Source organism: Giraffa tippelskirchi, chromosome 2 (assembly GCF_054371585.1).
Source record: "Giraffa tippelskirchi isolate mGirTip1 chromosome 2, T2T-mGirTip1v1.2.pri, whole genome shotgun sequence".
Lineage (NCBI taxonomy): Eukaryota > Metazoa > Chordata > Mammalia > Artiodactyla > Giraffidae > Giraffa > Giraffa tippelskirchi.
Genome location: NC_137276.1, coordinates 77,634,345 through 77,660,203, shown reverse-complemented (window position 1 = coordinate 77,660,203; position 25,859 = coordinate 77,634,345). Strand labels below are relative to the sequence as shown.

The following is a 25,859-nucleotide window of genomic DNA, read 5'->3' as shown; positions in this document are numbered from 1 at the left end:
CTTAGCATTCATTCATGGCTCCTACCTTTTTAGACCGCTACTTGAAAGTTGCTGAATGATGATGGTTTACTTTCAATATCTCATCTGTATTTATTAGTTGACATTCTGTAAGAGCTTTCTTTTCTCCAGTATTTATCAACTGATTTATTCATTTAGCTTATTTCAGTATGTATTTATGAATTCTTATTTTACTTAGTGGATTTTAATCTGATAATTTCATTATTGCGATGCTCACATTGTTCTGGATTTGGAATCTTTCACATTGACCCCTGTGTTCTTTTGACAATTTCCTATCTTTTCTTGAGCATTTTCGCGCTTTCAGGCACCACAAAATGTTCCAGGCTTATATTGTATTATCCTTTCCCCAGCCCTATCCTGTGTTCTTTTCTCTTTAAATTAATTACTTTTTTGGCCACATTATGCTACATGCAGGATGTTTAGTTCCCTGACTAGGGATCAGACCTGTGCTCCCTACAGTGAAAGCGCAAAGTCTTAACCCTGGACCATCAGGGAAGTGTCTCGCCCTTGTTCTTTTGAGTGTAAGATGCTCACTAGAATCATGATTGGGGTGTCAGTGGTGCTCTTACTTCTAGCCTCTCTCAACAGGCAGAACTATGAAATGTACATGTGTCTACGTATATCCACACATAGGTATCGGTGACTATTTCTGAATCTGTATGTGTCTGTATAACTTACTGTAATAATGAGTTTATTCTGATAGTTCAATTTGTAATTTAATTCTTCAGTATTCTTTCTAGCCTTTCTTCTTCTCTAGAAATTGAGGAGGCTGGCTTCCATTATCCTCAGTCTATTAATTCTGTGCCCAGTTAGTTAATTAATTCCAACCACACAGGAAGCTTCTTTTCTGCCACCGTGGTGCTCCCCTATTCTCCTCTCCCTCTGGCAGCTGGCATGCTGCCGCCAGTGTCTCTGTATGGCACTCAGTCCCCATCATGGTCCCACTTCCTGGGATCTCAGTGTCTTCATGCCAGGAGGGAGGAAAAGGGAATGAATAGAGAGGACCCTCCACCCTCCACCTCAGGTGACTTCATGTGCCGCCAAGGTTGAAAATCACTGTATTAATGTGTTATGTACATTATGTGTGATTTAAATATTTCAAACCATACATTCTTTTGTCATGAAATAGTTGAGATTTTAGAGATACATCTTTGTTATCAGCTTGTCTTTTTATAATTTGTTCAATTCTTTCATACATGAAATAGAGATAAATTCTTATTAATTGTGAGACTCTAGTAGAGTATTGCGGAGAAGGCAATGGCACCCCACTCCAGTACTCTTGCCTGGGAAATCCCATGGATGGAGGAGCCTGGTAGGCTACAGTTCATGGGGTCGCAAAGAGTCGGACACGACTGAGCGACTTCACTTTCACTTTTCCCTTTCATGCACTGGAGAAGGAAATGGCAACCCACTCCAATATTCTTGCCTGGAGAATCCCAGGGACGGAGGAGCCTGATGGGCTGCCGTCTATGGGGTCGCACAGAGTCGGACACGACTGAAGCGACTTAGCAGCAGCAGCAGGGTATTGATAGCTGAATTTTATTCTCATGTCTTTAATTTCCTTTGTGTGAGTAGGATGTTTTCCAAAATGGTCTGATCTGGTGTATTGGTAGCAACCTGGTGCTGTCAGAGTTTTTAAGGGGGAGATGCTTTCTTTTTCAAAAAAATTTTTATTGGGGGTATAGTTGATTTACAGCGTTGGGTTAGTTTGAGGTGTACAGCAAAGTGAATCTGTTATACATACACTAACTACATCCACTCTTTTTTAGATTCTTTTCCCATATAGGCCACTGCAGAATTAGAGTTTCCTATACTATATAGGGGGTTTCACTGGTGGCTCAGCAGTTAAGAATCCACATGCAATGCAGGAGATGCAGGTTCAATCCCTGGGTTGGGAGATCACCTGGAGGACAGCATGGCTACCCACTCCAGTATTCTTGCCTGGAGAATCCCATGGACAGAGAAGCCTGGCAGGATACAGTCCATAGGGTTGCAAAGAGTTGGACATGACTAAAGTGACTGAGCATGCACACATGCTATATAGTAGGTCCTTATTAGTTATCTCTGTTATATATAGGAGTGTATTCTTTACATTCATGACTTTACAAGGACTTGCAAACTGAACTTGGATTTCTCTTTTAGTCTTTGAAGTTCTCTCATGCCTCGCTCTGCTTCTGCTTCTTCACTAAATTCAGAAGCACTAATACCAAGAGGATCCCATGTCTTTTCTCCCTGGAGTCTAAAAATGGGGTTTTAAAGAGGTAACACATCTCCTAAACTAACCCCATCTTTTTTGAAGGAAATGTGGTGAGAGAAGTAGTTGGGAGCTAGTGGCCTAGATTATAAAAATCAAAGCCCTGAACCTGATTATAGTCAGGAGAATCCTAAGAGTGATCTAAAGCTAAATTCCGTTGCTGGTGATTCATGATGATCTAAGACTTTTCATCTGGTTTTCATTCTCTGAAGATTGTTAAGTTGGTTGCTATTATCGACAATGTTTAGGTTTTAAACAATTAAAATCAAGGTATAGAGTTACCTACGTATGCGGTGTTCAGGTTTTGTTCATCTGTTGGCACACATTCGTTCTGCAAAGGTTTTATAGCACAAGTTTACTTTAGATAATCTCTTACATAGTGGAAAATATCTGAAGTCAGTTGTAGGGTAAGAGAGTCTGTAAAATCTCACTTTTACTTGAAAAATTGGATTAAGTATTATTGAATTTATACCAGTTTCAAATCTGATATAATTTAGATTTTAAAGCATTAGGCATTTTAGTAGCATCCATTTGACTCAAGATTAAATTCCGTAACTTGAAGATTTGAAACAGTTATAAAAGATGAAGCAATCAAGCAAGCAAAAGCAGAAAAATTTGAGTGTGGCTTGAGGAAAAACATTGGAAAAAGAAAACTAGACTTTTTAACTTGGAGAACTTTCATATTTTGGAATTCTGAAAAATATTATGCATGAGGGATGAAAAGTTTCATCTCTAATATTTAATGAATTTCTGTTCATTGTGTTTTCTCTGTGATGAAGTCCTTTGTGAGACTCATGGTCCTGAAGCTCCATTTTCGCGGTGTGTGGTTTGTTGAGTGACACCTGTCATTTAGGTGCCTAAAGAAGACTTCAGGGACCATAGAATTAGTAGTTCCTCCAGGCCAAAATACTGTCAACACAGTTAATGGAAATAATCCACTAGAAGCATACATATGCCCCAGTGGCTTATAAAAAGATACTAAGATACTGTTAAAGCATGAACATTGAAATTTTTTCTAAAGTTATTTGCATGAATTATACCATCTAAAATTGCTTATTCAACAAAAGGATATTCCTTTTAAGTTTTTCTGATTCTGGCAAGTATATTTTTTTATAAGTAGGTATATTCCACTTTAAAATGCCTTGATGAAATAAACCTTTTGAGAAGGATTGTCGCATGTTTTCCACTAATGGTAAAGAAGGAGGTTAAAGATAAGACTTTTGACTAAAAATGGAAATAACTTTGTTGTCCTTTAGTCTTTACATTAGAAATAAGAAACCAGAAGTCAGCTAAGTCTCCATGGCAATCATTTCTATTCACAAGATGAATAACACATTTCAATCTGGATTTTGGGAATAATTCTCAAAAGTGAAAAGAAGCTCACCCAAAATATCAGGTGTTTTGACTAGAAATTCAGTCATTGATTATTTTGCATTACAAAGAGAAGGTGTGACATGACCATTGATGAACAAACTTCTTAGTTGAGATCTTGTCTGGGGGAACATAGGAAAGAACTATTTTGTTGATTGTACTGAAGTTTCACATGGTTCAACTCTAATAAATATATAAATTATCATGGTAAAATACAGGCTATTTTGTAACAATTTTATAAGAAGATGGGGAAAACATTAAGAGTTTTGACTGATAACTTTGTCCACACAAATGGAAAACTTGGATTAAATGAGTTTTATTTTGTTTGTTCTCATCAGTTACTTTTCTGAAAATTCAGAGTTGTGCAACTAAAAGAACTTTTTTTGTTCAATGCCTACCTACTGTGCTGTAAGTGTTTGTTGAATAAATAAATAAAAGGTATTTTATTTGTAAGTTGATTTTGATAATTTAATTTATAAGTTTTAATAAAAGAGCAGTTTCCTTCCTTTCAGCCTCTAGCATCTGACAACCACCAATCTGTTTCCCTCCCTACAGTTTTGCCTTTTGCAGAATGTTGTAAAAGTAGAATCATGCGATATTTAGTCTCTTGTATCTTTTTACTTACAATAAATCTTGGAGATTCATCTCGGTGGTCAGGTGTATTGGTAGTTTATTGTTTTGGTTCTGAGTAGACATCTGTTGTATAGATATACTTCATTTTTGCTGTTTTTGATTCACCAGTCCACAGGTATTTGAGTTGTTTACATTTTATGGCTATTCATAAATGAAGTTTCTGTGAAATTCGCATATAGGTCTTTGTGTGGACATATGTTTTTGTTTCTCTTGGGTAAGCGCCTTCAAGTGGAATTGCTGGCTCATATGTACATGTATATTTCACTTTATCAGAAACTGCCCGATGTGTTGTAAAGTGTATGATTTTAGCTTCCCACCAGCAATGCATGAGTTGTAGTTTTTCACATCCTTGTCAGCACTTGATATTGTCCGTCTTTTTAATGGTAGTCATTCTAGTGGATACCTTAGTAATTTTTCATTGTAGATGTATTTACATTTTTTTTATGACCAGTGTTGCTGAGCAGTTTTTCATGTGCTATTGGCTATTCGTATAGCATCTTTTGTTCAGTGTCAACATTTTGCTAATTTTTAAAATGTGTTATTTGTTGAAGTGGTAAGAGTTCTGGACAGAGGTCCTTTATTGGAGATATGTTTTGTAAATGTTTTTTTCCCAGTCTATGACTTTGCTCTGAATTTTAAGCATTTTCATTTGACTGTTTTTATATAGTTTTCATCTCGGTAGTAAATCTACCTTCCCCATATACATACGTTGATCATTTTATTCAGTTATGTCCTTATCATATTTATAATTATTTTAAATATCCTATTTGATACTTAAGGAAATCTGGGCCATCTTGGAGTGTGGTTCTGTTGACTGTGTTGTCTATTAACAATGGCTCTTTTTTTCCCCTTTTTGTGTCTAGTGATTTTTAAATTGTGTCAGGTATTATGTGCTAAAGAACAACGGAGACTGGGGTGAAAAATGTATCAGTAAATGGTGATTTCTCTTTTTCCTTCAGGCTCTTAATATATGTAATTGTGTTGCTATTGTCAGCAGTTAAGCTGAATTTGAATTTTGCTTTTCCTTTATTTATATTTATTGTGAGTACAATACAGGATTAAATTTCCTCAGTGGTAGCTTGCTGCTACCTTGAGCTTAGTATGAGGCCTGGGGTGGGCAGGAAGGTTTTCTCAGTGATCCACCTCGGTTTTCAGGTCAGTGCTGCATACCTGGGCCCCAGGGTACTGCGTGTTCCCACCTCTTCCCTTGCCAGTAGACTGTTGTTGCTTGTTACTTGGTACAAGGCTCATGGTGGAGTAGAGGGTGAGTTGATAGTCTCTCTTCTCCCCTAAGCCTCAGTGTTAGGCAAGCTATCTGTGCCTGAGCCTTAGGAAAGGGGCTTTCTCAGTGTTCTGCGCACTCGTGATTATTTTTGAAATCTGCATGATTAGTTTTGATGGTATCTTGTTCCTTCAACATACTTTTGATAAATTTTTATAAGCATAAATAGTCTTATGTCAATTACTGTGATATCTGCATTATTTTGGTGGTCTTTTTCTGTAGCTTGTCTATTATTCTTCACTAGTCATAGCTTTTCCTCTAATATCTTTAGTGATTTTTTTGATTGTGAGCTCATCATAATCATTCGGTTTTTAACCATGAGATTTCTTTGAAGACTGTGTTTAAAGTCCTTTGCTCCAGACAGTATTTGTCTCTCTGCCTGAGAGCACAGCCTTAGCCTAAGGCTATTCTAGATGAATTTGTTTTGTTTGTGAATCCTGTTACCACTGGTGCACTAATATAGACTTGGGTTTGAGAATTCTTAGGGGATACAGACGGAGAAGGCAATGGCACCCCACTCCAGTACTCTTGCCTGGAAAATCCCACAGACGGAGGAGCCTGGTAGGCTGCCGTCTATGGGGTCGCACAGAGTCGGACACGACTGAAGTGACTTAGCAGCAGCAGGGGATAGGGAAGGAGTGGATTGGGAGTTTGAGATTAGCAGATGTTAGCTTTTATATATAGTATAGATAAACAACAAGGTCCTACTATATAGCACAGGGAAACTATATTCAATATCCTGTGATAAACCATAATGGAAAAGAATATTTAAATTTATGCATATGTATAACGAATCACTTTACTATACAGCAGAAATGAATACAACATTGTAACTCAACCGTACATCAAAAAAAGTGTCAACACTTTATTCTTTCAGAGGAAACAAAATTTAATCAAAATCATCCCAAAACAAGTGTAGTTTACTAGGGAAGGAAAAAAGGGTGAAGAGTTCATGTGAGGTCTGAGGAGTTAGATTTAACAGAGAAACCGCTCATAGGAAACTTGAAAAATGAATTTGAACTGCTAAATGAATACACTCCAGACAATAAAAACCCTGTTGGTAATGTTTGTTGTACTGTGGTGTCGTATCTCGGTGCTGGGTGGTGCTGGGGAGTGTGCTGTTTTGAGGCACATTGCAGTTCTCAGTTCTCAGCTCTGCTACTCATACAGACAGAACCAGGAGTTTGAAGCACCAGTGGCCTTGGGCTTAGATGAAAGGAAATGCTGTTTTAGATGCGGGCAAGTATATATAGGATGATAAATAATAAGGTCCTCCAGTATAGCATAGGGAACTATATTCAATATCCTGTGATAAAACATAATGGAAAAGAATATGAAAAAGAATGTGTGTATAACTGAGTCATCAGCGCGTTATTGTAAATCAATTATACTTCAATAAATTTTTTTTTTTAATTAAAAAAAATTCTCAGGAGAGACTTCCTCTCTTTTCCCTCACTCCACCAAGGAAAAGCCAGGCACTCATTGCCACAGTCCATCATTAAGGGGAAGTTTTATTTATTTTGACCTCTATAGCTTTATGTGAGTGTTTTTGATGTGAACTTTATTTTCCGTTCTCTGATCATGGTGTTTAAATCCAGACTAAAGGCTACCAGGTTAAATAATAGACATTTCTATGGCAGTTGCTGATTCTTCACTTATCTCTTTTATCATTTCTGATCTCTGAAGAATTTCTGTGTGTTCTAAAATACCTTTTTATTTTTTAAGATATTTTCTGCTTAAATGGATTTGTCTGATTATCCAGTTTACCCTATTGCTGGAAGTACAAGTTCTGTCTTGCACTATCTTGTGCTATCTTCTCATCTCTCTTGCTGTAGAAATTGATAAATTGTCATAATCATGTAGTTTTAAAATTATTTTTAGTTTTTATTTTAAGATTGTTAGCATCTTTATAAAGTTGTTTTTTTAATAGCAGAATTAAGTGAAAATTTCAAAAAAAACCTGAAGATAGCAGTTTGGGACACTGGATCTTATTTCCTTATTGAGATATTAAATATGTTTGGTATGATTGCTATTTAGTTTCAGTTTGTCATGTACAGATTCATACTCAGTAGTAAGAGATGCACAGTAGAAATCTATAATTGTGTGTGTTTTTTTAAAATTATTTATTTTTGGCTGTGCTGGGTCTTCATTGCTGTGCAGGCTTTCTCTAGTTGCTGCAAGCAGGGGCTACTCTCTAATTGTGCTCAGGCTTCTCACTGTGGTGGCTTCTCTTGTTGAGGAGTGTGGGCTCTATAATCATGTATTTTTGAATCCCTAGCCAAGCATGGTGGAGAAGGCAATGGTAACTCACTTTCACGCATTGGAGAAGGAAATGGCAACCCACTCCAGTGTTCTTGCCTGGAGAATCCCAGGGACGGCGGAGCCTGGTGGGCTGCTGTCTGTGGGGTTGCACAGAGTCTGACACGACTGAAGCGACTTAGCAGCAGCAGCAGCAGCCAAGCATGGAAAAGGTGGGAGGAGGAAGTATAAAGACTTTTCATGCCATTTATATTCAAGTGTGTTTGAGCTGGAAATAGATCATCAGTATTTATTAGCTGTGTGACCTTGGGCAAATTACCTAGTTTCTTTCTTCACCTGTTAAATGGGATAGTAATGCCTACCTTTTATAAGATTAAAGACTTGATTAAATGAAGCAACCTACAGAAAACCTCCTGCTTGGCATGTCCCTGTAGTAGGCATTCAAATGTTAATATCATGCCTCCTCTCAAATACCCACTGAATTATTCAGTGTATACTTGTTTTTCTCTTGAGTTCTCTTCTGCAAGGAATTTCAAATACAGATATCTCAGCCATTTGCTGCTATTTAACCTGTTTTCTCTTTAATATTTAAGCTCCTTTGACAGATACATTGGAAGTGATAGCTTATTCTATCTTTTCAATAATGAACTAGAAAGAGAGGTTCACAATTAGGCTGGATGGAAAAATCTCAATTCAGTGCAGCTCAGTAGTTTTAAGAAAGGCACAGATGACTACTTACCAAACTAAGATTTTGTTTTCTACTTAGCTGCTATAAGTTTTGTACCTCTGTAGATTATAAACAGGATTCAGAAGAAACTACTCATTTCCCTTGGCCTTCTCTTTCAGGGTTAACTTACAAAGAATGACATTTAAATATAGCCTAGATATACAATTTCTCACTTGCAATTGATGATGTTTCTTTACCAAACTTAAGAAAAAAATTTTTTATTGGATTGATTTGCAGTTTACATCGATTTACAATGTTGTGTTGGTTTCAGATGTATAGCAAAGTGAATCAGTTATATATATATCCACTCTTTTCCCTTATAGGCCATTATAGAATAGTGAGTAGGGCTCTCTGTGCTATACAGTAGGTACTTGTTAGTTATTTACTTTATATATAGCAGTGTGTATATGTCAGTTCCAGTCTCCAAACTTACCTTGTCCATCCCTTGGTAATCATAATTTTGCTTTCTACCTCTGTAACTCCATTTGTTTTGTAGATAAATTCATTTGTACCCTTTTTAAAGATTTCACATGTAAGTGACACCATATGATATTTGTCTTCCTATGTCTGATTAACTTCACTCGGTATGGCAATCTCTAGATCCATCCATGTTGCTTCAAAGGGCATTATTTCATTCTTTTTTATGGCTGAGTAATATTCCATTTTATACGTGTACCACATCTTGTTTATCTATTCCTCTGTTGATGGACATTTAAGTTGCTTCCATATCTACCAAGCTTGTTATTGTGGGATCACCACAATGATTTATTTATTTTTTGTAGTGAAGATGTGAGGCATTTGAGGGAATTTTATGAAGTCAGTTCTCATTCATTCACTGTAATCATGAAAAAACTATAGCATAAGATGAAAGTCATGAACAGTCTATTTTTAGGAAGTAGTTTTAATTTCTCTGTTCACAATTTTTTCCTTTAAAAATAAGATGTGTTGTCAACTATCAAAACTTTTTAAGTACTCTTTTGGGGTAGGAGAGCTGTTCCTTTTACTACCTTCTTGTGAAGTGGGTGAAGAAGAGTGAAATTAGACCAAGACAAGGAAGACAGGGTAGAGGGGAAGAGTGGGAAGCAAGAAGTCTGGGCATCCATCATCAGTCCCTAAAAACCCAAATTAACCTTTTAAAGTAATAGAAATGTTCAGTTGAGTCTTTTAGTTTGCGTACGAGAGAATAGGGTGTCAGAGAGGTGACTTACAAATATATAGGATTTATAGCTAGTTAATAGCAAAGCCAGAACCGAATGATGCTCCTGACTCATAGCTACATGATCCAAGCAAACTCTTTAATCTCTCTAAACTTCCTTTTCAAGTGTTAAAGCGGATCATGCCTGCTTTGTAAGTTTACATGGATGAAGTGGAGCTTATGTGTGTGTGTGTGTTTATGACGTGCTGATGTATACCAGGTGCTCCGTCAATTTTTTTTTTCCTTTGTCTCATCTTGACTTACTGTAAATGACTTTTTGTGTGTGAACACAATAAGTAGAAAATTGGCAGTGAGCACCGAATTAAATATTTTGTGGTCTTCTACTTTTTAACAAAATGCACAGGGTGAAGACTGGAGTCAAACTTCTTTTGGAAGGAAGATTCCCTTAATCATTTGGCTTGAGAAAATGGAGTTTTATATAATCTTTAGATGCTCTGATTTCAGTTAGTCCATATTATTGCCTTGGGTCAGGTTCGCCAATTTATACAAAAAGTAGTCAAAACGACTTTTCCTTGCCTTTTCTTCCGTGAATTCCTCTTGTGAGCTTTTGATCTTCACCGAATGACCTTATAAAAGAGAGGGAAAATATCAATAAAGTTTAAAATGTAAATTTTCCACTTAGTTTTTTTTTTCCAGATGAATTCATACCCTTTTAGGTCTGACTCTTGTTGAAAAAAATCTCAAAATTTTTCTTTGGCACAACATTCTGTATCCCAGTGGTCACATTGGAGCTTTACGCTACTTTACTTGCCCTTTTAACGAACACACATTCCAAACATTGCATCAGTTTAAATGGATAGTGTGCATGATTCCAACATACTGTTATTTGGGAAAACTCAGTTTTATTGACCGGAGAAGGCAATGGCACCCCACTCCAGTACTCTTGCCTGGAAAATCCCATGGACAGAGGAGCCTGGTAGGCTGCAGTCCATGGGGTCGCTAAGAGTTGGACACGACTGAGTGACTTCACTTTCACTTTTCACTGTCATGCATTGGAAAAGGAAATGGCAACCCACTCCAGTGTTCTTGCCTGGAGACTCCCAGGGACGGGGAAGCCTGGTGGGCTGCCATCTATGGGGTCGCACAGAGTTGGACACGACTGAAGCGACTTAGCAGCAGCAGCAGTAACAGCAGCAGTTTTATTGATGACATTGAGTTCTGCTGTTTGTTTACCACATTTATTGAAAGCACTTTGCTTCGGGCCCGTTACAGTTTGCAAATCAGGACCCATCAACCTGTAAAACAAGATTTCTCTTCCCTCTAAAACTGGGGTGGGGTGGGATGGTGGTGGTGGTGGTGGATCTAGTTCATTATTTTTCCTGGGACTTCCCTGGTGGTCCAGTGGATAGGACTCAATGCTTTCACTGCTGTGGCCTTGGGTTCAGTCCCCAGTTGGGGAACTAAGATCCCACAGATGTGGCCAAAAAAAATTTTTTTTTTTACTGATTCAGACCAGAGAAAAATTTAGAAACTGAGGACTTGGGACCAGCCTTGTGCTCACTTAGCTATTTCTCTTTCCTTTAACAATGGGCTCTAAGTAGATATTTACTTGATGGATTAATAAGCCTTTCTTTGGGAATTTAAAAAGAATTATGTGGAGATTCCTTAGAAGACTGGAAATAGAACTGCCACACAACCCAGAAATCCCACTGCTGAGCTTACACACCGAGGAAACCAGAACTGAAAGAGATACATGTACCCCAATGTTCATTGCAGTACTGTTTACAATAGCTAGGACATGGAAGCAACCTAGATGTCCATCGGCAGATGAATGGATAAGAAAGCTGTGGTACATATACACAATGGAATATTACTCAGCTATTAGAAAGAATACATTTGAATCAGTTCTAATGAGGTAGATGAAACTGGATCGTACTATACAGAGTGAAGTAAATCAGAAAGAAAAACACCAATATAGTATATTAACACATATTTATGGAGTTTAGAAACATGGTAACGATGACCCTACATGCAAGACAACAAAAGAGACACAGATATAAAGAACAGACTTTTTGACTCTGTGGGAGAAGGCGAGGGTGGGATGATTTGAGAGAATAGCATTGAAACATATATATTACCATATGTGAAATAGGTCGCTAGTCCAGGTTTGATGCATGAGACATGGTGCTCAGGGCTGGTGCACGGGGATGACCCTGAGGGATGGGATGGGGAGGGAGGTGGGAGAGGGGTTCAGGATGGGGGACACATGTACACCCGTGGCTGATTCATGTGAATGTACGGCAAAAACCACTACAATATTGTAAAGTAATTAGCCTCCAATTAAAATAAATAAATTTACAAAAAATAATTAAAAGAATTATAAAAAGTTTTATACAGGAAAAGTCCAAATGAATAGCATGTACAGTAAGGAAGGTACTTGTCTTACTAAATTCACCAGACTATAGGTTAAAAGCTTCACTGTTGAAATAAATAATAAATTATAGTTTCCCAAGCAGTGAATGTATAATTAAATATAATTGTATAATTAAATATTTATGTTACTAAATGAAAACTTTTTCATATATATAGTGTCAACAGTACTCCTTGCCACATAATAAGCTCTCCATAAGGACTGGTTGAATAATTGAGAGTTGACCTTGAGCATTTTAATTTGTCACTGATTTTGAAAATGTTTTAATGAAAAGTTTTAATTAAGAAGATAATTCGAGGTAGGGCTCAAGATGTGGCCTATAGTCTGTTCAAGTCAATATCATCACTGAGTCTCCAGAGAAGAGCCCAGGAGGGGACGATGGAAAGAAGTTGACTCCATGGAGAGGAGTTTTCCTCCTTCTCTACCTGCTGCTTCAAGTGAGAGAAAACACTTTGTTGGTCACTTGGACTTTGACCAGCATGGGGGTAGATCCTGTTGTTCGACAGAAAGGTTTCCATCCAGTCATGCTCTACAGCATCCCACTCACATCAGCCTCTCCTTCACCCTGTCTGTTGTCTTGGAAGTGGATGCACAGCTTCAGCTGACGGCATCATTCCTGTGGCTAAATATGATCTCATACAATGTATCCACCAGGCAGAACCCAGAGGCATATGGGGACATCAGGAAGCTCAGCATGGCAACTGAGAGCCTGTGGCTTCCAGATATCTTTATTGAGGAGTTCATGCATGTGGATCAGGCACCTGCAGGTCTCATGACTTATGTCAACAGTAAAGGTCCAGAAATGAGCAGCCACCATGAGTTGTCCACATCTGTAACCTGGACATCTTCTCTTTCCCCTTTGATGAATAGAATTTCACACTCATCCTAGGCCCTTTCATCTAAACAGGTGGCTGGCCATCAGGCATAGGTCCAGCCTTTGCGTGATGCATCCTTTGGTGCCCGATGGCTTTCTGTTTGTCATCAGTACCTTCATCTTCTTCCTGCCAGCAGAAAGATGGCACTTCTCCTGGGCTACCCATCTTTCTGCTCTGATGATGGACTTACTCCTGGCCACTGGCACCCCCATCAGTGTCTCCTTGACCCGTACTTCCTCTGATGGTGCAGGTGAGCCCCCTGGAGACCATGTTCATCACCTGTTTGCTGTACTTGGCTCCCACTCATGCCTTGGTGGCTCCATTCTCTGCTTCTGCACTGCACTGACCCAAGGAAATGCTGCCCCACTGCACCCCAGAAAGGAAATAAGGGTCTAGGTCTTACCTCCACTTATCTGCTTGGCCTGAAGGAGCCATTGAGTTTGGTGGGGAAGGTGCCAGGTACCAGAGGCAGAGTTAAATGGATGCTCTGCATCAACAAGGGCCAGTAGGAACCTGAGACCCAGAGGCAGCACTTTGTGGGCTGGTGGATTCTGTTGAACCACACAATGAGTGTCCTGCTGTTTCACCTCTGCTGCTCTTCTGTCTTCCTCTATCATCATGGTCATTGTCCTCTGGAACACCTTGGCAGATGTCTAAGTACAAACCCCGGAAACTGGTCAGGCTCTCACGCCTGTCCAGAGCCCAGGCACCAGCCATCTTATTTTTAACGCAGACCTCCTACACAGTTTCAGACCAGACCTGCATCATTCCCTATGTCCTCAAAAAGTCATGTCCTTGCTCCTGAATGCAATCAGCTCCCCTCAGCCAGCCCTTGAGCTCTGCTGGGATCCTCAGGATTCAAGTTCCTGGCGTTACTACTTTGGTTGAATCATCCTCAGTAAACCCTTTTGCAAGGAGAGAAAGGGGGAAATTCGACTTTATTTTTTGAAGATAAATTTTTAGTATAGTTTGACTAAGTCATTAATAATTTTATAGTTGATAGTTTTTGCAAAGAGTGACCGAGGAGTTTTCTTTAAGTAGAACACTTGTGTTTGGTAGTGGAAATTAAGGATATAAGCAGGATTCCTAGGGAAACATGGAAAAAATACATTAATGAGTAACATAATGTGACATTTGGTATGCCAGTGATAGTTACCTACTTGTTAAATAGGTCCTAAAGACCTTCCAGTGCATGAAAGTAAGAAAACATTATCCATTAAAATGTTGCATAAATCAGAATGACCATCATTTTGCCTGTTTTAGTTGGAACTTTTTGTCCCCCCCTCAAATTATCATGGTTTCATTGCTTAAAATGCATTAGAATATTTCTACTTAACTTTTCTTCTGCAAAGTCTGTATTTTGGGTCCTTGATAATGATTTCAGATGGCATAACGTAATAATTTTCTTGGTGATTGAATTGGTTACAAATTCTTAGTAGTAAACATTCATGGATTCACAAAGTGAAGCTACGAAGAAAAGAAAGGAAGAGTTTGCTTGTCTGTATTTTTGTAAAATCTTTGTTATTGCTTTTAAAGAAATGCAGTTTGGTTCAGTTCAGTTCAGTCACTCAGTCATGTCTGACTCTTTGCCACCCCATGAACTGCAGCACGCCAGGCCTCCCTGTCCATCACCAACTCCCTGAGTCCACCCAAACCCATGTCCATCGAGTCAGTGATGCCATCCAGCCATCTCATCCTCTGTCGTCCCCTTCTCCTCCTGCCCTCGATCTTTCCCAGCATCAGGGTCTTTTCCAATGAGTCAACTCTTCACATCAGGTGGCCAAAGTATTGGAGTTTCAGCTTCAACATCAGTCCTTCCAATGAACACCCAGGACTGATCTCTGTAAGGCTTTTCTACCGTATTATAAAAATACAGAAAAATTGAAAGGATTATGCAAGGGATGCCCTATACCCTCTACTTATATTCTACAGTTACTTTTAAAATATTTACTTCATCACACATGGATCATCTATCCATCCTTCTATTTTTTCACGAATCCATCTTTTTGATGCATTCCAGGCTGATGTGTAGATAGCACACTTCAGCCCTTCACCATGCATACCACATTTATCCATAGTGTTTTGTTGTTGTTAAAATCAATGTAATATTCTCTGTCTTGTCAAATGTATGATATACATCCATGTAACTCAAACTCTAATGACGATACAGACTATAACTTGGAAAAATTTCCTTCCACCCCTTCCCCTAGGCCCTCTTGAATCTCCCTAAACTCAGAAGTAACCACTCTTTTGAGTTTTCTTTTTTAAGTTCAAGATTAGTATTTTGTGTTTTAGAATATTATATATGTTGAAACATACAGTATGTACTCTGGTATAAGAGTTTTTTCACTCAGCATAGTGTTTTTGGGTTTCATCCATATTGTTACATATATCAGTAATTCATTCCTTTTTATTAATGAGTTATGTTACATTGTATGAAACCTACCACAGTTTATCTGTTTCTTGACTGTTTCCTGTTTTGGGCTATTATGAGTAAAGCTGCTGAGAACAAGCCAGTTACTTGCTGGGTACTTCCATTTGATTAACTCAGGAGCTTAAAAATAAGTATGTTCAAAAATTATCTTAAAAATTTTTTTTTGCTGTGCTGGGTCTTAGTTATGGCACATGGGATCTTTGATCTTCTCTCTGGCACGTGAAATCTTCTTGTTGTGGTATCTGAGATCTAGTTGCCTAAACAGGGATAGAACTTGGACCTCTGCATTTGGGAGCATGGAGTCTTAGCCACTGGACCACCAGGGAAGTTCCCTAGTATGTTCAAAATTGAGCTCACCCAGCTGTGTGTTCTCCCCAAGTCCATGTGTCAGTGAGTGGCAGCACCATTTACAGTGCTGTCCAAGTCATAACCTTGACTGCTCCCAGTCCCTGAGCCCTCACACATCGTCAGACTCAGAGTCCTGCCAGAACGGTCTCATCACATTCATTACTTTGCTGTAGTGCCTAATCACGATCCTCTTTGAAGCCAGCACCATTTTCATCTGGATTGCCAAAATAGCCATCTAACTGGTCTCCTTGCTCCCTCTCTTGGCTCTCCCTCTATTACCTTCTCCAGACCACTGTCAGGGATCTTTGAAAAAATACACATTAAGTATACTGCTGCTGCTGCTGAGTTGCTTCAGTCGTGTCTGACTCTGTGCGACCCCATAGATGGCAGCCCACCAGGCTCCCCTGTCTCTGGGATTCTCCAGGCAAGAACACTGGAGTGGGTTGCTACTTACCTGTTAAAAGATGTCTAGTTGTTTCCCCATTGCTTTTAGGTAACAAAGGAAAATCCTTACCATAGTTTTCAAGGTTCTGCATGATTTGACTTTCTCCTGGTTCTCATCTTTCTAACCGCACTGGGTTTGCATGTCTCACATGCTTCATGCCTTAGACTTTATCCTCTTCTGTCTTGAGTCAGTCTCTCTAATTGGATTACTTCCATTAACACACACCTGTGTTCTAGTGTCTCATTTTATTTTTTCATTTTTTAAAAAATCAATTTGTATTGGAGTGTAGTTTTGCAGTTTTGTGTTAGTTTCTAGTGGACAGCACAGTGAATCAGCCGTACATATACATGTATCCCCTCCCTTTTGGACTTCTTTCCCATTCAGGTCACCACAGTGCATTAAGTAGAGTTCCTGGGGCCATATACTACTCACTACTTCTCACTACTTATCTTATGTATAGTATCAATAGTGTATCTGCTTACACTAGTCACTACACTAGTCATTGGAAGAACTGTTGCCAAAACTGAAGCTCCAATACTTTGGCCACCTGATGCAAAGAGCAAACTCATTGAAGAAGACCCTGATACTGGGCAAGATTGAAGGCAGAAGGAGAAGAGGGCAGCACAGGATGAGATGGTTAGATAGCACCACTGACTCACTGGGCATGAATTTGAGCAAACTCCAGGAGATAGTGGAGGACAGAGGAGCCTGGTGTGCTACAGTCCACGAGGTTGCAAAGAGTCAGACATGACTTAGTGACTGAATGACAACAACAAGCAGTAGTATATATGTGTCAATCCCAGTCTCCCAATTCCTTCCACCACCACCCTCTTTCCCTCTTGATATCCATGTATTTGTTCTCTACATTTGTGTCTCTATTTCTGCTTTATAAATAAGATCATATATATCATTTTCCTAGATTCCACATATGTGTTAATATATAATACTTTTTTTTTCTTACTTCACACTGTGTGACACTCTGTACATCCATCCATGTCTCTACAAATGACCAAATTTTATTCCTTTTTATGGCTGATTAATATTCCATTATATATAAATAACCGCATCTTTTTTATCCGTTACTCTGTTGATGGACACTTACAATGATTCCATGTCCTGGCTGTTGTAAATAGTGCTGGAGTGAACATTGGGGTGCATGTATTTTTTTGAATTATGGTTTTCTCTGGGTATATGCCCAGGAGTAGAATTGCTGGATTGTTAGGTAGTTCTTTGGGATTGGAATGAAAACTGACCTTTTCCAGTCCTGTGGCCACTGCTGAGTTTTCCAGATTTGCTGGCATATCGAGTGCAGCACTTTAACAGCATCATCTTTTAGGATTTGAAATAGCTCAACTGGACTTCCATCATCTCCACTAGCTTTGTTCATAGTGATGCTTTCTAAGGCCCACTTGACTTCACATTCCAGGATGTCTGGCTCTAGGTGAGTGATCACAGCATCATGATTATCTGGGTCGTGAAGATCTTTTTTGTACAGCTTTTCTGTGTATTCTTGCCACCTCTTCTTAATATCTTCTCCTTCTGTTAGGTCCATACCATTTCTGCCCTTTATGAAGCCCATCTTTGCATGAAATGTTCCTTTGGTATCTCTGATTTTCTTGAAGATATCTCTAGTCTTTCCCATTCTGTTGTTTTCCTCTATTTCTTTGCATTGATCGCTGAGGAAGGCTTTTTTATCTCTCCTTACTATTCTTTGGAACTCTGCATTCATATGGAAATATCTTTCCTTTTCTCCTTTGCTTTTTGCTTCTCGTCTTTTCCCAGCTATTTGTAAGCCTTCCTCAGATAGCCATTTTGCTTTTTTGCATTTCGTTTCCATGAAGATGGTCTTGATCCCTGTCTCCTGTACAGTGTCACGAACCTCTGTCCATAGTTCATCAGGCACTCTGTCTATCAGATTTAGTCCCTTAAATCTATTTGTCACTTCCACTGTATAATCATAAGGGATTTGATTTAGGTCATACCTGAATGGTCTAGTGGTTTTCCCTACTTTCTTCAATTTAAGTCTGAATTTGGCAATAAGGAGTTCATGATCTGAGCCACAGTCCGCTCCCGGTCTTGTTTTTGCTGACTGTATAGAGCTTCTCCATCTTTGGCTGCAAAAAATATAATCAATCTGATTTCGGTATTGACCATCTGGTAATGTCCACATATAGAGTCCTCTCTTGTGTTGTTGGAAGAGGGTGTTTGCTATGACCAGTGCGTTCTCTTGGCAAAACTCTATTAGCCTTTTCCCTGCTTCATTCTGTACTCCAAGGCCAAATTTGCCTGTTACTCCAGGTGTTTCCTGACTTCCTACTTTTGCATTCTAGTCCCCTATAATGAAAAGGGCATCTTTTTTGGGTGTTAGTTCTAATAGGTCTTGTAGGTCTTCATAGAACTGTTCAAGTTAAACTTCTTCAGCGTTACTGGTTGGGGCATAGACTTGGATTACTGTGATATTGAATGGTTTGCCTTGGAAACGAACAGAGATCATTCTGTTGTTCTTGAGATTGCATCTAAGTACTGCATTTCAGACTCTTTTGTTGACCATGATGGCTACTCCATTTCTTCTAAGGGATTTCTGCCCACAGTAGTAGATATAATGGCCATCTGAGTCAAATTCACCCATTCCAGTCCATTTTAGTTCGCTGATTCCTAGAATGTCGACGTTCACTCTTGCCATCTCCTGTTTGACCACTTCCAATTTGCCTTGATTCATGGACCTAACACTCCAGGTTCCTATGCAATATTGCTCTTACAGCATCAGACTTTGCTTCTATCACCAGTCATATCTACAGCTGGGTATTGTTTTTGCTTTGGCTCCATCCCATCATTCTTTCTGTAGTTATTTCTCCAGTGATCTCCAGTAGCATATTGGGTACCTACCGACCTAGGGAATTCATCTTTCAGTGTCCTGTATTTTTGCCTTTTCATACTGTTCATGGGGTTCTCAAGGCAAGAATACTGAAGTGGTTTGCCATGCCCTTCTCCAGTGGACCACATTCTGTCAGACCTCTTCACCATGATCCGTCCATCTTGGGAGGCCCCACACGGCATGACTTAGTTTCTGAGATAGACAAGGCTGTGGTCCGTGTGATCAGATTGGCTAGTTTTCTGTGATTATAGTTTCAGTGTGTCTGCCCTCTGATGCCCTCTCACAACACCTATCGTCTTACTTGGGTTTCTCTTACCTTGGATGTGGGCTCTCTCTTCACTGCTGCTCCAGCAAAGTGTAGCCGCTGCTCCTTACCTTGGACAAGGGGTATCTACTCACGGCGGCTTATCCTGACCTTGAATGTGGAGTAACTCCTCTCGGCCCTCCTGTCCCCACGCAGCCGCCGCTCCTTGGACGTGGGGTAACTCCTCTCGGCCGCTGCCCCTGGCCTCCGCTGAGCTCCTCTCGGCTCATCTCACATGCTAGTAAAGTAATGCTCAAAATTCTCCAAGCCAGGCTTCAACACTACATGAACCGTGAACTTCCAGATGTTCAAGCTGGTTTTAGAAAAGGCAGAGGAACCAGAGATCAAATTGCCAACATCCTCTGGATTATCAAAAAAGCAAGAGAGTTCCAAAAAAACATCTATTTCTGCTTTACTGACTATGCCAAAGCCTTTGACTGTGTGGATCACAATAAACTGTGGAAAATTCTGAAAGAGATGGGAATACCAGACCATCTGACCTGTCTCTTGAGAAACCTGTATGCCGGTCAGGAAGCAACAGTTAGAACTGGACATGGAACAACAGACTGGTTCCAAATAGGAAAAGGAGTATGTCAAGGCTGTATATTGTCACCCTACTTATTTAACTTATATGCAGAGTACATCATGAGAAACGCTGGGCTGGAAGAAACACAAGCTGGAATCAAGATTGCCAGGAGAAATATCAATAACCTCAGATATGCAGATGACACCACCCTTATGGCAGAAAGCAAAGAAGAACTAAAGAGCCTCTTGATGAAAGTGAAAGAGGAGAGTGAAAAAGTTGGCTTAAAGCTCAGCATTCAGAAAACTAAGATCATGGCATCTGGTCCCATCACTTCATGGGAAATAGATGGGGAAACAGTGGAAACAGTGTCAGACTTTATTTTTTTGGGCTCCAAAATCACTGCAGATGGTGATTGCAGCCATGAAATTAAAAGACGCTTACTCCTTGGAAGGAAGGTTATGGCCAACCTAGATAGCATATTGAAACGTAGAGGCATTACTCTGCCAACAAAGGTCCGTCTAGTCAAGGCTATGGTTTTTCCAGTGGTCATGTATGGATATGAGAGTTGGACAGTGAAGAAAGCTGAGTGCCAAAGAATTGATGCTTTTGAACTGTGGCTTTGGAGAAGACTCTTGAGAGTCCCTTGGACTGCAAGGAGACCCACCCAGTCCATCCTCAAGGAGATCAGTCCTGGGTGTTCATTGGAAGGACTGATGTTGAAGCTGAAACTCCAATACTTTGGCTACCTCCTGGGAAGAGTTGACTCACTGGAAAAGACCCTGATGCTGGGAAGGATTGGGGGCAGGAGGAGAAGGGGACGACAGAGGATAAGATGGCTGGATGGTATCACCGACTCGATGGACATGGGTTTGGGTAGACTCCGGGAGTTGGTGATGGACAGGGAGGCCTGGAGTGCTTCAGTTCATGGGATCGCAAAGAGTTGGACACGACTGAGTGACTGAACTGAACTGAACTGAACTGAAGGTAGTTCTATTTTTGATTTCTAAGGAATCTCCATACTCTTCTCCATAGTGACTGTATCAATTTACACTCTCATCAAGTAGTGTCTCCCATTTTAAAGACAGACAAAAACTGCCTGTAGTAGTTGGAATTAGAATTGTCTGTAGAAACAGAAAATAAAAACAAAACAAAATGAGTGATAGGTTGTTTAAGATAAGATGGAAGATGAGATCCCCCTAAAGGATTGCGTAGCAGTGCTAAGTACATACACATTGCTGTGCAACCATCATCACCATCCACAGGCAGTACTTTTTCAACTTTCCAAGATGAACCTCTATAACCTTTGAGCAATAACTACCCATTTCCTGGTCCTTACCCACCCCCAGGTCCTTAGGACTACCTTTCTACTTTGTCTCCTTGAATTCCCAAAGCTGGTTTGGCACCTAAATTAGGAGAACTAATTTATGGCTCCTACGTGGGAGCCTCAGTTTCCATGACCTTAAATATCATCTATAGAAATCCAAATTTATATTTGTGATTAGATTTTTTCCTTTGATCACTAGATCCTTGTAACTTTAGCTTGATATTTCCACTTGGATGGAAATCCATTTCAATGGTTTATAGACTTTAAAAATATAACCTATCTAAACCTTAAGTATTTTTAAAAAATATATATTATAACTGCATTGGTATATTTTTCTTCTTCTTATTGTTTGGCCATGTCAGGCAGCAGGTGGGATCTTAGTGCCCCAACCAGACATGGAACCTGTACCCCCTGCATTGGGAGCATGGAGTCTTAACCACTGAGCCACCAAGGAATTCCCTAAACCTTAACTCTTATTTTCTCTGTCTCATTTGTTCTTCTCCTTTCTTCCAAGCTCAGTGATGGCACCAGCCACCCAGTTATTTATACCGGAGACATGTTTGATTATTTCGTAACTTCCTTTCCCTCACACCTCGATCAATTCTGTCTGTGGTCTTGTGAGTTCTACCCTCAGTACATGTTGATTTGTTTCACTTTTCTTCATTCTACCTTCCTACCCTTCTCCATATTCCCGTCATCTTTTGCCTGACAATTGCCGTGTTGTCCTAACTCATCTCTCTGCTCCCAGTCCTGCTCCCTTTAATGTGTTCTTTTAAACACAGATAAAGCCGTGTCCCTCTAATGCTTAAAACCCTTCATTGCCTTCCTAATGTGCTTAGAATCTAAGATCTGAACTCCTTACCATGGCTTTCCTGGCTTTGTATAAGTTGGCCCTTACTGCTCTCTCCATGTCGTATGTCACTTTCTGCTTCCATTCTGGCCTTCTTTCAGTTCCTTTAACACCGAGTTCCCCCTGCTTCAGGGCTTTCATGCTTGTCTTGTACTCTCTGCCTGCAGTCTTCTGTATTCTTTTTTTAAAAAAAATTAATTATTTATGGCTGCGCCGAGTCTTCATTGCTGTACATGGGCTTTCTTTGGTTGCAGTGAGCAGGGGTGACTCTGTGGTTGCGGTGTGTGAGCTTCTCATTGTGAGGCTTCTCTTGTTGGGGCCACAGGCTCTAGGGTGTGCTGGCTCGTTAGTTGTGGCACACGGGCTTAGTTGCTCTGCGGTATGTGAAATCTTCCCAGGCCAAGATCAATCCTCTGTCCCCTGCATTGGCAGGTGGATTCTTAACCACAAGACCACCAGGGAAGTCCTGTATATATTAACATCCTCCAGGTCTTGGGTTCAGTGACCCTTTCGAGACCCAGAGAGATGGTCCTAGACAATATAAAGTACAAACCCTCTTACTGTTCTGATTCAGAGCATCTTATTCTTTTTAACCCCTCCCCCATGTTAAATGATGATTTTTTTCCCCCATTCTTTCTTCATTTACCCTAGTATACTTATTTTATTATTATTTTGAAATTGTTGCTTTCCCCCAGTAGATTGTAAATGTAATCAGGGGCTGTTTAAATTCTATTCCCTATGACATGCCTAATGTTTAACACGACGACTGGCACATATTTGGCAGGCATGGTTTGTGTTACCCCCTTGTGTGATCACGATGTTTTGTGTTACCATGCTTCACATTGTGACTCCCTTGTTCACGGTTGCTTTTCCTGATTAATAGACTACGTGGCATGTCTCTATCTTATGGTATCACTGCAACTTTTAAGTTTCTTTTGTGAAAATTTTTACCTCTTGTAATCATGCACTGAGCAGAGTTGTTTGGTTGGCTGTTTCCTGGACTACTGTCAGCCTCATGAGAGCGGTGGCTGTGGCTGTTTGCGTCAGTCATTGTTTCCCATTGATGAACATCTTGCTCCACACTCACTTTGTTTCATAAATGAGTTTATAGTGGTGAAAATATACCTCACCAACTGGTTGACATTTCATAGTATGATAGTTATATGCTGTTTAATCAAATGTGACTAGGTGTTGGAGGTTGAGGATATATGGAGAGAATCTTAATTTCTTGAAACCAGCCTTTGGAAGACTGAGTGATTTTTTTAACTGGATTCTCCTCAGATGTTAACAACCTAAAATTTTGAAGGGAAAAACTGTTTTGAAAATTTCACTCTAAAAATCACATGAAGACATCTGAGATAATGCCAAATGCAATTCTGTGCTGTTGAGGATTAATGAAATCCTTGTCCATCTGCATGTTTGTCTTTCCAAGTCTCCCTTGTGACATCATTAATGAACTTAGGCCTCCAGAGACGCTGCTTTGGAAAATTTCATAATCAATTAAATTCATTTTTGAAATGTGTAAATTCTTTGAATATTACTCATAACTTTTTATGGGCTCCACACATTTTCCTATATGAGACAGATTTAAAATTACTTTTGCAGAAAAATACATTTGGAGTACAGTAGATATTTTCTACCCTGATGTGCAAATTCAATGAGTAACACTTTTTCTGGCATCTTCTTGGAAGAAATGATTTCCAACATTAATTCAGGAAAGTCTTCTGGTTTTAAAAATCCTACCACGTTCAAGGGTATTCACCTTGTGTTAATTGGCCTCAGTTTCTCAGCAGCTTTTAGCCCTGGGCCTCCCTGCTGTATACCCTTGACCAAAAGTCAGGTGCTGGGCTATAAAGCTGTCTGTTCATTCCTTCTTTCTACAGTCAAAGTACAGCTAGTTATAAAACGCAGGGGGCGCCAGCTTTCGTGATTCTGGTAGAAGCACCATATTTACTCACTCTTTTGAGTATTTCCACATTCCTGACAATTTTTCTGTAACTCATTTCAGAAAATGAATGGATAGCTTCCTGGTTGTATATGACATACAGGTGTGTTTAGTTTAGGCCATATTGTATTCCTTCAAAAAGTGATGTTGACATGAGTTATGTGTCTGCCAACATTTTAAAATTAAGGAGATTTTACATAGCAGTCTGATTTGGTAGCTTTTCTTGAAAAACCTGAAAGACTGGCCGCTTTGGGCCAGCTCTTGCAAATGCTAATGGAGGCTGGTGTTAGCAGGCAGCCACCTTGGGCAGGACAGTGGTCTCCTGCTTGGTACTCCCTCCCACTGCAACTCCCTGTTATTTCCCTGACACCGAGATCAAGTGTCAGCTGCCACTTTTCCTTGTTGTACTGTGGATTTTCTCATGGTAGGATAAGATAGTTTTTGTATTGTGGCCAATCAAGGGGAAATGTGAATGAGAGGGGGACAGTGAATTCCAAGAAAATGAGAGGAGGTATATTTGGGGAAACAAATAACTTCTCACCTTTTCTTTGCTTTTGTGGAATGTATATTTGAACTAAAAGCTTGCAGTATGCTTATTCATTTCTAAAAGTTTCATGCCCCACTTCTGTAAACAAATGAGTTATAGACTCTTGATTAGATGTATGGTTCTATAAAAAGAAAGTGAGTCCACCTTTGGGTCCCTTAAAGATCAGTATTTTGATTTTCTAGAAGTTTAAAGATCTCTTGGCATGAAACCCCCAGATATCCTCTCGATGACTCGTCAAGAGGGTAGCTGTTACTGGCTTTCCAAATAATTAGACCTTATAGGAATTGGCAAGTTTGTTATAAGTAAAACAGACTTTGCCCTGAGGATTTTATATTCTAAGAAGGAGATTGGGCCATATAACTGGCCTCACAGAGACAGTAGAATCCACCTGCAATGAGGGAGACCAGGGTTCGATCCTTGGATTGGGAAGATCCCCTGGAGAAGGAAAAGGTTGCCCACTCTAGTATTCTGGCCTGGAGAATTCCATGGACTGTACAGTCCATGGGGTCTCAAAGAGTCAGACATGACTGAGTGACTTTTAGTTTCATTTTTCAGAGAGACAGTATAGCAGCTCTGAGGAGGGAAAGATTACATCTGATTGATGGAATCTTGATGTTGCTTTTATGTTTTGTGCAGAATAATAGGTACAAAGACAGCAGCAGGAGACAGTGAGACTGTCCAACAGTGTGAATAAAAGAAAAGAATTGTAATGGTCAGGTGTGGATAGGACTGTGGCTAGAGAGGTTGATGAAAGTAGAGGAGTTTGAGGAAAAGTAAAACTAAAAACAGTGAATCAAGGCCTGGTTTTGGACAGCGGTAAATTTTAGGCCAAGAAGTTTATGCCTAAATTAAAGGATAATGAATAAGCACTGGCTGACTTTTGAATTACAAGAGAGACATCTTAGAGCCTGTGACTTGAATGGGAGAAGACTGGAAATGCTGTCACCAGTGGTGAAACGCATATTGTGGAACCCATTTTGTGGAGATGTTCCCGGGGGCCATGATTTGGATGGAAGCAGGATGGAAGCTTATCTTAGATTCTGGATGCAGATTTGGAGAGAGAATCACTAGGTTCATGCAGCTTATTGGAGAGGGTAGTGTAGGAGATGGGCAGCAGGGAGGGAGGGGTGGAGGGGATAAAGTTTTGAAGTCTTCTGGCATTTTTAAATTTTTCCTTTGGCTTCTTAATTGACCCAATATTTGCTCAGTAGTTTAGTCTTCCACACATTTGTGATTTTTCCAGCTTTCTTCTCAT

At 39.7% G+C, this 25,859-nt stretch overlaps 1 protein-coding gene and 1 pseudogene across 24 annotated transcripts in view; both read left to right on the top strand.

Annotated features, from left to right (window-relative positions):
- BICC1 (BicC family RNA binding protein 1) overlaps window positions 1-25,859 on the top strand; it is a 347,076-nt gene that overhangs the window by 142,888 nt on the left and 178,329 nt on the right. The gene's annotated exons all lie outside the window — the stretch shown is intronic.
- Window positions 12,529-22,064, top strand: LOC145538252 (5-hydroxytryptamine receptor 3C-like; annotated as a pseudogene).